Raw genomic sequence first — 13,093 nt, forward strand, 5'->3', positions numbered from 1 at the left:
AATCCTGAGGACTGCCGAAGAAGAAAACACATGGGATAATTATCAGGTGCAATTATCAGTCCATTGTTGTTGAATCCATAATTTTTTTAGAAATGAGAATGAAGCAAGAGATTAGAATTCAATGGTGGCTGGTGTGGAGAAAAAATGGAAGTGAACTAGATGGGCTGAATCTTCCTAAGGAAAGAAAATTATTGTATGGAATTTATCCAAAAATAATAATCTCACTGTGATATCATGGGCTGTATTCTAACAATTTTACAGAGCCGATTCTATATGACAGCATATTTGCATTAGATGTCTATAGCTTCAACAAACATTTCTAGCCCTCTGTTTGCCAGAAGAAATTCTGCAATAAATGATTCCCTTACAATTACATGACCACCAATGAAGAGGATATTTGAAATAACCAATTAAAACAAAACCTTTCAGTCACAGTCAGAATTATGCCAATTTGTTCAGACTATTTTGAAAAAGTCATCATAATTTTGACATATTTACACAGCCACAGCAAAAAGTTCTCCTGGTGTCTTTAACAATTCAAAATTATTTAATTGTCATGTAATAAAACAGAAAGTGTGATATTACATGAAATTTCCTTTATTCTATCAAAGGCAGACAAAGAGTCACTATCATCAGAAATTGCCCAGCGCCCCTTACAGCCAGAGAAAGAGAAGAAAAAGAGTCCATCGTTGCCCCCCCCCCCCCCCACCCACAGGGTCACTGAATATCTATGGCTTCATCTCCAGCACTCCCGCAACCACATAATCTTCAGTCTAAACCATCTTGCATCCTGGCTCCTTTCAGCCAGTCTCCAGCAGTCCATAGCCTGCTGTGAGTCCTTTGACCACAGTCTCTAGAAGCCCGCATCCGGCATGGGTTCCTCGCCTCAGCCTCCTGTGTGTTCTTCAGCCTCAGAGGCCCTCACTGGTCTACTGCCATGGTTACCACCCCGTGGGTCATCACCTCTGCTTCTCCTTCTCAAATAGGTGGGGTGGGGGGGGGGTTGTGTGTGGTATCCCTATTTTCTGATGCCCTGCGCCAGTCCTCTGCTTCCCCGGAGTCTGCAACACCTAATGGCTGCTACCACTCATCATAGGTGCCACATCTTGGGCAGACGCTCAGGTCACGGGATTTTAAATAAACAACAGTTGGCTCCTTTAACAGGCAGTTGAAAACCTGTGCAGAGCCCACGGCAGTCAGACTGGGCAGTTGGACCCCACGGGAGAATTGCTGAGACTTCAGTCCCTGCTCTCCGTGGATCTGCACCAGCAGCGGTGCTGCTGTTACAGCAGGTCCAGCAGTGCCACCATTATTTTTTCTTTATTATATATCGCTTAATATTGCTCTCTCAGTTAAAACCAACAAATGCTAAACTGGTATTCATCTAATTAGGCTTTGGGAATGGTGCTAGTGTAGAATGGGAAATGCACTGCCAAAATTAACAGTCATTCCCAAAGAAAACTCAGTCATGGATGGAAGCCTTGGAGAGATTTCAGAGTGATGGGATATTATATAAAAGCAGATCATACAACTGCACTGATGCAACCCCCATCGCACTCTCCACCATCACTCCACTTTTTCCGCAGCAACCTTTCCCCGCACTTCCCAGTCATGACTTGCAACAAATTGGGAGCTACTTTCTTTTCTTTGCTAATCTTCATGAAAATGCAGACAGAGGAATAAAGCAATCTTCTGACTTTTTAAACCATCCTTTTCTCCATGCTACTCAAATGAAAAATCCAAGACTTTATCTGCGTTACTTTAACTTACAAGTACAATAGTTTAAGGAAGCACAAAATACTATTTTATGTTAGGATAGAAAATGACGGGGAGACACAATAAGATGTGCCGATTACATTTGGGAAGTTAATGTGCCTAAGTTTTTATAAACTTTTCAACAGAAAATAACCCAAGCTCCAGTCACAGTTCCAGTTGACAGTCACAGTTGCAGAAACGTAATGCTCAGTAACTGGAGGCAAAGAGGGCAAGGTGCAGAGGGTGGCTACATTTCATCCTGGGCACTATTCCAGGTAATGATTGAGTATTATTCTCACTACACAACAAGAAGAAATGGATGGAAGCTGGTCTAAGGCAAGCTCCAGTCTACAGCCAGGAAGATCTCCTTCTAATCAATTCCTGGGACTGTTTTCTGGCCAGGTAGTGAGGAGAAAATCTACACAGCATGAACATCTAGATACTATTCATTAAATATATTTGAGAGAGAGTTAGATTTTTCATAGTGGGGAATTAAGGGTGATGAAGGAAAGGTAGGAGGGTGGTGTTGAGTCCACGGCCAGATCAGTCATCATTGTATGGAATGGAGAGCAGACTTGATGGGCTGGATAGCCTCCTCCTGCTCCTGTTTCTTATGTTCTCCACCAACAGTCCCCTCCTCTCAGTACTTTCCATGCAACCGAGGGGATGCAACACCCTCTCCTTTCATTCCTTCCCTCCCACCATCCAGAGACCCAAACACTCATGGGGTCACACAGCACGGAACAGACCATTCAGCCCAACTCATCTGTGCCTACCAAGTTGGTCTTCGGGACTAATGCCATTTGCTTGCATTTGCTCCATATACTTTGAAGCCCTTCCTATCCATAAACCTGCCCAAAAGTCCTTTGAATGCCAGAATTGTGCCCACTTCTATAGCTTCCTCTGGCAGTTTGTTCCAAATACAGATCATCCTCTAGTTGAAAATGTTGCCCCTCAGGTTCCTCTTAAATCTCTACCCTCTCACCTTAAACCTGTGCCATCTAGTTCTAGAATCATCTTTCCTGGGGAAAAGATTGTGATCATTCACTTTATCCATGCCCCTCATGAGTTTATAATCAAGATCACCCCCTCAAGCCTCCTACACTCGAGGGAATGAAGTCTCAAGTGATCCAACCTCTTCTATAACTCCAGCCCCCCAACCCTGGCAACAACCTGGTGAATCTCCTCTGCACCTTTTCCAAGTTATTGGTGTCCTTCCTGTCACTGGGTGACCAAAGCTGCACACAATACTCTAAGTGTGGTCTCATTAAACACTTCCTACAGCCTTGTACAGTCCTTCCAGATGACACATTCAGTGATCATGATAACGTCTTCACTACATCGGACATGTCAATAAAGATTGAGTCACTATTTTGCAAAACACCTCCATTCAGTTAGCAGAGGTGGCCCTCAGCTTTCACTCAGCCATCACTGTAATTCTCTATCCCACTTTGTCTTTGTCCTCCAACACTATTTCAATGAAGTCCAATATATGTGCAAGGAACAACATCTCCATCTTCCATCCAAGCATGTGACAGCACTCAGAACTCAATATTTTGTGTCTGAAGTAACGTCATCCACCTGAAACTTTAACTTGGACATTCTCTCTCCACAGATGCTGCTTGATCTGCTGGGTACTTCCAGCATTCAGAGTTCCAGTTGCTGAGTTCTGCCCCCAAAGCTCCGGCACGTATATATATTTTTATTCTCCCTGGTCTCATTCATCTATTACACTGGGTGACATTTTTTCCTAAATGTTTGCTTCCCAAAAAAAATATAGGGAATATGATAGACAACTTTAACTTGAACACAAAGATCATTTCAGATTCGCTGTATCACATAGGAAGTTGGAGAAACATTACATTACCTTTCATGAAATTTACTCCTGAGTCCCTCTGAACCAAGCTTTCAGGTTGACTGCACATGTTGCAAAACAAATGTGAATAGCCCAGGATTTGTCTTGGTCACCAATTTTATAACTGAACTAGAACTCATAGGCTTTCTTAATAAGTGCAGTCATGCACTTATTACTATCACAGCTGTTGGACATTGACGAGACATTTCTGCTGTACGGAATCTTCCTGAAGACAATAAATGCTATTGTTGAGTACACTCACTATGCTATTGCCTGAAGAACATGTGCATCAACACATGTTCAATTTATATCATGTAATGCACAGCATCTGTTGTATACATGAGCTGCTTTTATAGCCTGTCTGCATCTATCCTGACTAAGCATGCTCAGGCCTAAGACAATATTTACATAGCACCTACACTGAGTGCATGCCCAGGCATTCTTGGACTGACCAAAACAGCTTGCTTTGTGGGCAATATACTAGTAGACTCAAAATATGACAGGAAATCACAAAAATAGGTTATACCTAAAAAAAAGGTACATGATAGGAAAATTCTAATGTAATTTTTGTGATCAGCAGCCCAAAATCCATAAAATACACCCAAAATTGTTCCGAAAGCAAAATTTTCATTGTCCAGCATTATTAGCTCCCTGGCTCCAAAAGCATTTGTGTCACCTGAACAACGTTGGTGTCCAAACTATCACAGATCTTCTCTCTGTTTGCTCCATCCCTCACCCTTCTCTGCAACTTAAAACACAACTGTTTTCCCACTTTGCTAATTCAGATGAATTATCATTATCCCGTAAAGTTATGTGTTTCTATTTTCACATATGATCACTGACCTGCTGCATATTTAAACACTGTTTTTGTTTCAGATTTCTAACAATTATAGATTTTAATTTTCAACCATTTTTGGTTCTTGTTGACAGAAAACTTTGTTGAAAACTAATTAAAACTACCAAGTCCAGATGATTTGGTTCCACTGAGTTTTTGCTGGTTCTGAGGTGTGTGGGATCAGCAAACTCTACATGTTGGGTCAGGGAGCCCAATGGAATTGGTGGTTTTGGCCATTCTTCTGCCATTTTTCATGGGATTTTCATTTTGTTTCATGCAATAGAAAGAGGTCATTTTAGTCCACTGAGTTTATATTGGCTCTCAGAGCAATCCCATCAGTCCCATTCTCCCACATTGACCTGTAACTTATTCTCTCACATGCATATCAAATTCCCCATTGGTTTCCAGCCAACCACCTAGACTGTGGGAAATTTACAGTAGCCAATTAACCTATTGACCTTTATATCTTTGGGAGGGAGAGGGAAACCAAAGCACCTTTGAGAAACCCAGACAATCACAAGAGAACATGTAAAACTCTACACAGACAGCATCAGAGATTGGGATTGAATGCAGCATGCCTCTGTGCCACCCAATAGACATTTCATGTTTCCAACAGACCCAATGTTCTCAGTATCATCCCAGATACCCCTCCATTGCAAGGGATCATGGGCCAGTAAATTTCATGAATACCCACAAATATTTCTCACAAACAATGATCCTGGGAGATGGAAAACAACTCACTGCTGCACTGAAAATAACTCAATCTCAGGTTTCTTCATATAACAGAAACTCCAAAATTCTGAAATTTGATCATTTATGAAATTACAACTGTACTTGTATTTGAAATGTACAAAAAGGAAAGAAATGGCAAAAGGATTGGGCAAGAATTAAGTGTACTCCATCAAGTCAATTAAAAGCTGCAATGACAGGTCCTGAAAAGATTTAGTTGGATTAGCTTGAGATTCAAGAGACTTTGAGCAAACAAAGAATAGCTGGAGGCATTTGGTGGGTCACGCAGGACCGATGGAGAGAAATGGAAATTTCCAACACTCAGCTTGCCAAAATGTCCTCACCCTTAACAATTTCTCTTTTGATTCCTCCCATTTTCTCCAGATCCAGGGTGCAACTAAGAGTAGGAACAGTACCCTCCATAATGTTTGGGACAAAGTTTCTGTATTTCTGTTCATGAAGTCTTCTGTGGACAATAGTCACTGACACATACACACCTATCTCCTGAAGAGTGTTTCTGATCTGGCGAACATACATTTGGGGATTTGTTTTCATTATGATGAGAATTCTTCTGTCATCAGCAGTGGAGTCTTCCTTGGAATATCAGACTTTCTGCGATTATGGAGCTCACCAGTAAACTCTTTCTTCTTAATGATGTTCTAAACTGTTGACTTTGGTAATCTTGAGGTTTGGGTGATGTCTCTCACTGTTTTATTCTTGTTTTTCAGCTTCGTTATTTGACTTTCATTGACACAACTCTGGTCCTCGTGTTGAAAAATGACAACTACAGACTCCACCACCCACATCTTCCCCTCCTCGCCCCTTTATGCTCTTTTAAAAAAATTCAGACATACATCACAGTAACAGGCCAATTCTGCCCTACTAATCCATACCACCCGATTTACACCCCATTAACCTACAATCCCCACTGTTTCGAATGGTGGGAGGAAACCAGAGCCCCTGGAGGAAACCCACGCAGACATGGGGAGAACGTACAAACTCCTTACAGACAACACAGGATTCAAACCCAGGCCCCAATTGCTGGTGCTGTAACAGTATTGTGCTAACCGCTACGCCAACTGTGTCACTTTGCAAGGACCACTCTCTCTGTGACACCCTAGTTTGCTCTTCCTGCCGCCTCCTTATTAACACCACCTCCCCAGTGACTTTCCGTTGTGGGATGTGTGAAACTTCTCTCTACACCTCACCCCTCACTTAGGGGACATGAACAGACCTTCCATGTGAAGCAAAGTTTTGCATGCACCTCCTCCAACCTAGTCTACTGCATTCTGTGCACTTGATGTGGCCTTCTCCACATTGGTGAGACCAAATATAGATTGGGCCACTGCTTTTCCACCTGTGCCCTGTCCACATATGCTGGCTGGAATTCTCGGTTGCCAATTATTTGAATTCCTCTCACCATTCTCATACAGATATGCCTGACCTTGCCCTCATCCTTTGCCAGGGTGAGGCCAAACATATACTGTACCTGAGGAACTAAATATCATGTTTCGCCTGGGTAGACCCAAAGGCATGGACATTGAATTTTCCAATTTCTGGTAACCCCTTCTCCCCCACCTTGTTCCATTTTTCCATCTGTCCTTTACCTGTTCCCATTCCCCCCCCCCCCCCACCCACTTAAGCATAGTGTCCTCCCCTACTTGCCTCCCCCTCAACCTCTCCCACATTCATTTGTCCAGTATCATATTATCTCGGCCTTTCATATCCTTTTACGCTTCTAAGCCCCCTTCCCACCATTGTCTCGAAGTGATCCCAATCTCAAAATGTTGACTGTTCATTTCTCTCCATGATTGAATTATCTCCACACTTCAATCAACCCTCCAGCTGTTGTTTTTTTTTAATGTTGACCTCCAAATGAAGCTATTCTAGTTTGCCAATATGTCAATGCCATCCAGGAAACAACAAAATAAAAACATTTGCAAAGCACTGATCCATTAAAGTATGAGGCAGCAGCAAAGAGTAGATACACAATAACAGATTATTTGGAAGTGTGTTTTTCATCTATGTGCTGTTTGCATCTTGCAAATGTTGACAGAAGGTATGAGATGACCTTGGTGCTATTGAGTCCAGTTTGTAATAAATCGGAATATTGATAATTTTCTCTCTCAGCCAAGCCTGAGGGGGAGGTATGAATGTATCTCCATGTGGAAAATGACAAAACCTGAGGTCTATCCATCCTCCCTGGTGCTTCTTCTCAGACTTCCCAGCAGTCTAAAGGAGAATCCCAAGTCACTATTAATATCTCAGGATCAAGCATGTATCAGGGAAAGAGGGAGTCCCCTTGGTGGAACCAGGGGATGTGGGCAAGCTCTTAAATGGATACTTTTAGTCTGTATTCGCCAAGAAAAAGGATGTGGAGGACAGTGAATTCAGGGAGGGATATGGTGAAATTCTGGAGCACGTCAATATTGAGTAGTTGGAGGTCTTAGATGTCTTGGAAACCGTAAAGGTAAATAAATCCCCAGAGCTAGATGAGATCTATCCCAGAATACTGTGGAAAATGAGGGAGGAGATTGCCTGGACTTGTATGGAGATTTTTGCATCTCTGTTAGCCACAGGCTAGGAACTAGAAAACAGAATAGATAATATTGTTCCTTTATTTTACGTGGGGCAGTAGGGATAAGCCAGGTAATTACAGGCTAGTGAGCTTTATGTTGGTGTTAAGGAAATTATTGGAAAATAATGTTGAAATGGCAGAATATATATATATTTGGAAAGGCAGGAGGCTGATGAGAGATAGTCAGCATAGCTTTGTTCAGGAAAAAAACCATGCCTTTAATTTTTTGAGGAGGTACTAATGGAGGTTGATGAAGGCATGGCAATAAATATATTCTATATGCACTTCATTAAGGCATTTGACAAGATCATTCATGATATGCTGATCCAAAAGGTTAAGGCACATGGAATCCAAGATGAGTTGGCTAACTGGATCCAAAATTGGCTCGGTGACAAGAGAGTGGTGGTGGAAGGATGTTTTGCTGTGACCAGTGGTGACCCATAGGGATCAGTGTTGGGACCTTTGCTGTTTGTAATGGATATTAACAGCTCGTATGTGAATGGCAGTGGTATTGAATCATAGAAATGTACAGCTCAGAAATGGACCCATGGCTAAAGGCCCCATTTGGTGGGGCACAAATCTATGACTATAACTCCAACTATGGTCTTCAGAATTTGAAATTAATGGGGCATTAAAAATGTGTTTCACTTTTGCTTATTATTTATAAAAATGTCAAAGCTTACAAACAGGAAACACAATGTGAATAGGCTGCAAAAGGCTTAGGCTCCCACAATGGGTCATTTTCTGTGGCTAAATCTTCGTCTGCGAAGCCAAGCCAAAGAAAGAAGAAGGAAGAGTACCTCATCTCTATTCTGCTCCTATCTGAATACATTTACCTAGGTTTTAGGAAATGAACACTGAGATTGAGAAACTAACAAGTGAACATTGGGGAACAATGTGTCAACTATTTTCACCATTGTATCAGAAAGACCAGCTCAACAAGCTAAATTGGTAAATTAATAGACGGATCCAATATATTTCAAAGCAAGTTCAGAAGTTAGATCATTATTTTGAATGTCTAGCCAGATTGGATTAAATTAAATTAACATCTGTTTTACAATACCTAATGCAGGTTTACAGATTATATTTGATAATACAAATGACGTCAAGGTTTAATCAATAGAGTAATCATTTTTGTTTATCAATGGATCCTAAAGAAACCCAATTTTCATTAAAATGTGCTTGTAGATCAAACAATGGCAGTGGTCAGATCAAATCACATTGCATTCCATAGCTTGCGTGCAATGTAATTGCTGCAAAAATGATATGTGGCTTTTTCTGGCTCTTTTCACCTCACCTCTGTCCACCCCCAACCATCTTCCCTTCCCTAAAAATAAGATTTTGCCAAATAATTTTATCGAAACCAATCACTTTCCAGAAAAAAGAGATCTGAAGATTACAAATTGTTTGCAGCCTGACACAGTACCCATACAGTTACAAAATGTTTATTAAACCTCTTTTATAGAAGTGCTCAAGAGTTCAAAGGTGGAAGCAACCTTTAGGTCAACTTCAAGATATTATTCACATAAAGTTAAATCATTCATGGTATCATTTATGGTACATAGCAGTGAGGTTTAAATATCAACAAAGTCTCACGGTTAGCATAGCGGTTAGTGCAACGCTGTTACAGTGCCAGCAACTGGGGTTTGAATCCAGTGTTGTCTGTAAGGAGTTTCTACTGCGTGGGTTTTCCTCGAGGGCTCCGGTTTCCTCCCACCCTTCAAAATGTTTGAGCTTATAGGTTAATTAGGTGTAATTGGGAGGCACGGGCACGTGGGCCAAAAGGGCCTGTTACCGTGCTGTATGTCTAAAATTAATTTAAAATTTTAAATCCATGCATACTAAAATAGAAAGGTATGAATATTTTGCATATTTTAAAGCATGTTAATACTAGAGCATGCCAAATACTAGAGCGCCTCGGATGCCCCCTGAAGTTCCTCAACATGGTTATCCAACTGCACGAAAACCAACAAGGTCGGGTCAGATACAGCAATGAGCTCTCTGAACCCTTCTCCATTAACAATGGCGTGAAGCAAGGCTGCGTTCTCGCACCAACCCTCTTTTCAATCTTCTTCAGCATGTGACTGAAACAAGCCATGAAAGACCTCAACAATGAAGACGCTGTTTACATCCGGTACCGCACGGATGGCAGTCTCTTCAATCTGAGGCGCCTGCAAGCTCACATCAAGACACAAGAGCAACTTGTCCGTGAACTACTTTTTGCAGACGATGCCGCTTTAGTTGCCCATTCAGAGCCAGCTCTTCAGCACTTGATGTCCTGTTTTGCAGAAACTGCCAAAATGTTTGGCCTGGAAGTCAGCCTGAAGAAAACGGAGGTCCTCCATCAGCCAGCTCCCCACCATGACTACCAGCCCCCCCACATCTCCATCGGGCACACAAAACTCAAAACGGTCAACCAGTTTACCTATCTCGGCTGCACCATTTCATCGGATGCAAGGAACGACAAAGAGATAGACAACAGACTCGCCAAGGCAAATAGCGCCTTTGGAAGACTACACAAAAGAGTCTGGAAAAACAACCAACTGAAAAACCTCACAAAGATTAGTGTATACAGAGCCGTTGTCATACCCACACTCCTGTTCGGCTCTGAATCATGGGTCCTTTACCGGCATCACCTACGGCTCCTAGAACGCTTCCACCAGCATTGTCTCCGCTCCATCCTCAACATTCATTGGAGCAACTTCATCTCCAACATCGAAGTACTCGAGATGGCAGAGGCCGACAGCATTGAATCCATGCTGCTGAAGATCAAACTGCGCTGGGTAGGTCACGTCTCCAGAATGGAGGACCATCGCCTTCCCAAGATCGTGTTATGGCGAGCTCTCCACTGGCCACCGAGACAGAGGTGTACCAAAGAAGAGGTACAAGGACTGCCTAAAGAAATCTCTTGGTGCCTGCCACATTGACCACCGCCAGTGGGCTGATATCGCCTCAAACCGTGCATCTTAGCACCTCACAGTTCGGCGGGCAGCAACCTCCTTTGAAGAAGACCGCAGAGCCCACCTCACTGTCAAAAGACAAAGGAGGAAAAACCCAACACCCAACCCCAACCAACCAATTTTCCCTTGCAACCGCTGAAACTGTGTCTGCTTGTCCCGCATCGGACTTGTCAGCCACAAACGAGCCTGCAGCTGACGTGGACTTTACCCCTCCATAAATCTTTGTCCGCGAAGCCAAGCCAAAGAATATTTAATAGACAACTTCAGACTTAAATTTCCTTGCATTTGATCACACTTTTTGTTCTCCCCTTGTTTCCTGTCCCATAATATTGTCAAACATTGTGATGGGTCATAACATTTCTTTCCATGAGCAATCTTGCACTTGTGTACGTCCCCTTCAATCCTCCAAGCACCAAGTTGTGATGTTAATGTTACCATTCCAAATGTGTCTCCACTCTCCATTTCCTCAATAGAAGCTATAATATTTTAACAGTTTAGACATTTTCAAAGATATTGAGTAAGATTTCTTTTCAAATCTTTCCTTACTGGATTTCGACTGATTCTTTCTCAGAGATCACGCACTCTTTACTGAACACACTGCGCACTCCATTCTTTCTGCTGATCGACCCAATAAATCTGCCCTCATAAGTTCATCTTTGTCATTTTAATCAATGATCATGCTACTCACTCCTGCTTCTGATCGTAGGTCACCTTCAACTGCGGCATGAGTTGATTGGTCTTGGGTCCACAGCTTTGGTTATCCCGAAAAGTAAAGATAAAGCATCAAATGGAAAAACAATGGAAAGGGGATCATGAACATGGCCGCAGTATTTCACTGATAAATCAGAGTGGATAAAAAAAAGAAAGATCAGTTGTAATAGAAGGGGTAATATTAGAAGTCTCAGGCAGTGGTAAGTAAATCTGATATGTGAGAATGGCAAAAAAAATCATGTGGCACATTGGTACAATTTGTGGCACAACACCATGCGAGAAAGGAGTCTGCCAGGTATAGGTAATGGAACGACATTACAGAATACTGGGTGCCATTATGGCATAAGTAATGATGCACCTACTGCATCACAATTGATAACGCAATATCACAATGAATGATTATGCTACACAACAATATATATTGAAGTCACATTACAAGTTAAAAGTAAATAAAGCAAACGATGTATAGATAATTACATCAATGAAAACCAGGCCTAGAACAATATTATTTGGAGATCAGCAGATTAAATAGATCAAAGCAATTTCATACCTATTTGGGATTGCACAGCTAATGCCAAGATAACACCGGTAGTAAAAATAATAAGAGGAAGCTTCATTCTCTGTGCTGGTTGCACAGTCAGAAAACGAGAGAAAGTTATTCAGTCCCAGTGTTTTGTCTCCTCACAAACAACTGGTTCCAATCACATTTACCTGTCCTGTTCTCATATCTCTTCATTCCCTATCAATTGAGCCCAATCCTTTTTTTCAAACTTTATTTAAAAGATAGAAAAAGAACATGACATACAGTATAGAAATAATCAAAAAAAAAGATTTTACATTCACACCCACCCCACCCTCCCACCCCTTCAGCCAGCTCCCTTAAGGGGAACAAAAAAAATAGATTATATATATATATATATAAAAAGAAAATATTATAAATGTTAATAACATTTCAAAGTATATCTAAATGCATCTATTTCAAATACGGAGACCACCTACTAACAAAAGAAGAAGAATTATCATGTAAATTATAAGTAATTTTTTCCATGACAACACATACTTTCAATTCATTATGCCAATGTGATATATTAATCTCAGTATCACCTTTCCAAGTACTAGCAACACAGTTACGCGCTACTGATAACACCAAAAGGAATTTGAATTTTGTCCAATCCTATTCTCCTTTACGAATACAAATTTCCCAACAAAAAAATCTTTGCATCTAACGGTAATATAAAATTATATAATTTTTCCAAAACTACTTTAATTCCTTGCCAAAATGATTGAACTTTAACACAAGTCCAAACGGCATGTAGAAAAGTTCCAATACATGAGCCACATCTAAAACAAGAATCTGAATTACTAAACCCATATTTTTTTAACTTTTCTGGGGTCAAATATATTTGATGTAAAAACTTATAATTAACCATTCCATATCATACATTAGTCAATTTAATTACATTATCCTGACATATATTCGCCCAATCATCATCGGGAAAATAAATACTAAATCACTCTCCCATTTAAGCTTAGATTTCTCCCAATCTGACTTATCCATACTATCTTGTAACAAATTATACATAACTGAAATATAACTCTTTTTGGTATAGAGGAAATCAAAGATTCAAATCTCGACAAAGTAGGTAAAATCACCTCTCTACCATAATTAT

The 13,093-nt window shown here is 41.1% G+C and overlaps 1 protein-coding gene across 1 annotated transcript in view; it reads right to left on the reverse strand.

Moving 5' to 3' along the window:
- LOC138747011 (electroneutral sodium bicarbonate exchanger 1-like) overlaps positions 1–11,743 on the reverse strand; it is a 243,218-nt gene extending 231,475 nt beyond the window's left edge. Inside the window, exon 1 of the mRNA XM_069905849.1 lies at positions 11,401–11,743. The gene's annotated coding sequence lies outside the window, so the exon portion shown is untranslated. The remainder of the gene's footprint in view (positions 1–11,400) is intronic.
- Between the last annotated feature and the right edge of the window lie 1,350 nt (positions 11,744–13,093).

Source organism: Narcine bancroftii, chromosome 12 (genome assembly GCF_036971445.1).
Source record: "Narcine bancroftii isolate sNarBan1 chromosome 12, sNarBan1.hap1, whole genome shotgun sequence".
In the NCBI taxonomy this organism is placed as follows: Eukaryota; Metazoa; Chordata; class Chondrichthyes; order Torpediniformes; family Narcinidae; genus Narcine; species Narcine bancroftii.